Here is a 3,718-nt window from a genome sequence, read left to right on the forward strand (position 1 = left end):
TGTTGGGATTTAATCGGTAATTGTTAGGAACACTCGAGGAATTAGCGGGAATTGGGAGTAATGACTAAAATGCCCCTAGGATGTTTAAAAGCTTAGCTTTAATTGGGAGAGCAGTTTGGTCTTCTAGTGTTTAAAATCATAGATAAGTGTTATACTACTTTATAGCCTTGGTGGAATGTGTAGAATATCTGAGAAGCTTAAGGAAAACAAAAGAAACAAAAAAGAAAAGAAAAGAAGGAGAAAAGAAAGAAGGGAAAAACAAGGTCTTTTCTCTTATGCGGTTTAGGCTTTTCTTCATTAATTCTTCTAGAATTTGAAGCTAAAATTCAGAGGAGGCTTTAGGCTAAGGCTTCACACTTGGGACCTTGATTAAGCTTGAGGATTCAGCATGAATTAGTCATCTAAATAAGGTAAGCTTCAAGGTTGTTTTTCAGTTTCTGGTTTTGGTGTTGAAATGGATTTTTCAGCTGAGTTTTGATGGGAATTCTAGGCAGTTAAGGCTGAGGATGAGGAGTGAACGCTAAGGAGGTGTGGAAGATAACCTAGGGTTGAATTTCCCACTTAAGGTAAGAAATTCTGAGCTTGAACATTTGAGTTTCTGGGCTGTTCTAGTTTTCTGGTTGGGTTCTTCAGTTTTTGAGTTCAACCTTGCTTTTCTTTGATTGATGGTGCATGTGGTTGGGATTTGTGTTGTTGGGTTGTGTGGGGTGAGTTCTAGGTGTTGGTAGGTAATTTTTGAAGTATGGTTGAGGTTTGGAAGGATTTTGTAGAGGTTTGACTAGGGGAAAATCGAAGGAAGAAAAAACAGGGTTTGGCTGTGCTGTGACTAGCGCTACAGCGCTAGCCTTTGGGCGCTACAGCGCTAGCCCTTGTGGTCAGAGAGCCTTTTGCCTCTGTTTGTAGTGATATAGCGCCCTCTTTATGGCGCTGTAGTGCTACTCTGTTTCCAAAATGGGGGTTTTGGGTTATTTCTTAGGGTTTTTTCCCGGGGGCTCGGGGTTTGATTCCACCACCTCGTTTGGTGGAATTAGGGCTTCCTGAGTGCTCGGGATTGGTCCCAAGGCTAGGTTTTGGAATTGAATTTTGGTGATGGTTCTAACTTATGACTGTGACTAGGTGTACGCTAGGGCTCGAAAGGGATCATGCTTGAGGGTTGTCATCATTGATCAAAGCTACCGGAATTCAAAGGTAAGAAAACTACACCCGGTTATGTGATTATGTTGGGACTAAGAGCTCCCTATATTTGTATGATGCCATAGATGGTATTATGCCATGGGGCATGCGATAAATGGCCTAAGAGTGCCAAGATCAATATTTGCGCACAGGGCGCGACTCGGCCACTGGTAGCTGAGGAGAGCTTAATATTCACTGAGCTCGATTTAAGCGGACTGGGGTCAGTAGGATAAATAGGGGTGCGACCTAAGGGCGTCGACCCTGGTTATCATATGTGAATTGGTTATTAATGTTAATTGATAAGCTTGGTATGCTGAATGCCTAATTATATGGATATTTTGGATTGTTAAGTATATGATTATACTATTTGAGTTATGTGATTGTTTAATTGATGATTATGCTCTGTTATTCTGTTTTCTTGCTGGGCCTTGGCTCACGGGTGCTATGTGGTGCAGGTAAAGGCAAGGGTAAGATGGACCAGTCCCGAGTGGGAGAGCTTTGAGGCTGAATGTATATAGTCGGCTGATCGGCCGCCACGACTGAGGAGTGGTACGGGACGGGAAAGCCTAAATGTTTGTTTTGCCCTTAGAGTGGCTAGTAGCTATACCCATAACCTGGAATTTTGTAAACTGTCTTTTAAACATTATTTCTTTTGGGATCCCGTGTACTAAAATGTTTAAATATATGAAATGCGACTTTTGTAACCAAAATCTTTTAACCCTAGTTCAATTATAGTTTCAGTAACACGTTTCTACTAAATGACTTGATTAGAGAGTCTCGCACTTTTATAAATACACAGTGTAACGGTCTTGGCTATCCAGGGCGTTACAGTTCTTGTGGTTTTGCTTGAGCAATCATGTGCGGTTTTAGGCCTTTTTTCGTCATTAAGACCTCAAACTACTTTTTCAAAGCTTCGAGTTGGGCCTTAGCACTATCCTCTTCTTGAAGTTGATAGATCCCAGATGCTTTATGTCAGTTGGTGCTATCAGTATCACTTAGACCAGTCCAGGTGTGAGATTTTTTGCGGTTTCTTCGAGATATTCAAGAGCATCATCTGACTCTTTTTCAAGGAATTCACCATTGCATAACATTTCTACAAATTGGCGCTCACGACTCGTAAGACCTTCATAGAAGTAATTGACCAAACATCAGTTCTCATAGTCATGGTGCAGGCACTGATTCAACAGATCCTTGAATCTTTCCCAAGCTTGATAGAAAGTTTCATTGTCCTTTTGAGAAAATGTGGAAATCTGTTGTTTTAGACTATTGGTCTTATGTCTAACAAAGTGTTTCAGAAAGAAGGATTAAGTCATTTCCTCCCATGTTTCCATAGACCTAGGTCTCAAAGAGTATAACCAGCTTTTGGCTTCCTTCAAGGAGAAAATGAAGAACTTTAGTCGCACATAATCGACATTTTCGGCTGGATTATAGAACGTGGCTACTACCTCCTCGAATTCTCTAATATGCACGTATGGACTTTCGTTTTCCATTCCATGAAATGTGGGCAAGATGTTAATCATGCCAGGTTTAAATTATAATGCGGGAATATTAGGATGGAATATAATGCATGAGGGTGTGGAAGTACGAGTAGGATGGAGGTAGTCATTGAGAGTTCTTGGTTGGATTTCATCATTGCGTGCCATTGCAAATGGATTATTATCAACTAAAGTTTGTGGAGATGCAAGAGTTGTGGAAGGAGTAGTGGATGAATTGGAAGAGGTTTCACTAGAATTTTCGTGATGATTCATCAAATTTCGAAAATGAAAATTGTTTAAAAAAAATTCAAACTTTTTTTGTTTGTTTGTTTGTTAAACTTGTTCCCAAGTAGATTTAGAGGTTTTAGGGTGATCTCAAACGCATAACTAGAGCTCCCCGATGTTACTGAATAAGTATGGTGGATCACAAGTTAAACCTTTTTGACCAAACAACCTTTAAGCATAGTGAAATTGCTTATTTTGAAAGAACAAGCTTGGTTTTCTTATAGTAATAAGTTCAAAATTGTAATAGTGCACAAATGTATGCTTGAAATGTTCACATGCTGATTATGAAGGTTGCCAAGGTACCGCTTTAGACCCACAGTTGCCTAGACAGAACTCCCCAAGGCTCCCAGGTAAATGTGGGGGGTAACGTTATCACAAACCTTATTTAACAACCAATCTTTCTAGACAGAACAATATCGGATTTTACCATTTGTAATATTACACAATTGTTCCCAATACTAAGTTTTTTATGAGTGAAATTTTATGAATAATTTTATGCAATTTTATGTTTTTTTTAAGGAAGAACTAAATTCTATGAAAGACTAAGGGAAAAAAAAAGAATGAAAGATCTAAACTAAGAACCTAAAGCAACAAAGTAGTAAAAAAAAAAAGAGAGAATTGAAGTGAAGAAAAATAGCAAGCTTAATCTTTTTAACTAAAATAAATAAAAAAAATTTAAGGAAAAAAAAGAAAGAGAAATGAAATTAGAGTTAACTAAAAAGAAAAATATAAGTTATATATATTTATATAATATTTTTTTATGTAACCAACAAATAGAAAAAAAA

The 3,718-nt window shown here is 38.1% G+C and overlaps 1 non-coding gene across 1 annotated transcript; it reads left to right on the forward strand.

The window, feature by feature from the left end:
• Positions 1-2,332: 2,332 nt before the first annotated feature.
• LOC133820519 (small nucleolar RNA R71) lies at positions 2,333-2,438 on the forward strand. Its single transcript, XR_009886926.1, has one exon. It is a non-coding gene; the product is annotated as a small nucleolar RNA R71 (small nucleolar RNA).
• The last annotated feature ends 1,280 nt before the right edge of the window (positions 2,439-3,718 follow it).

This window comes from Humulus lupulus, chromosome 2 (assembly GCF_963169125.1).
Source record: "Humulus lupulus chromosome 2, drHumLupu1.1, whole genome shotgun sequence".
NCBI lineage: Eukaryota > Viridiplantae > Streptophyta > Magnoliopsida > Rosales > Cannabaceae > Humulus > Humulus lupulus.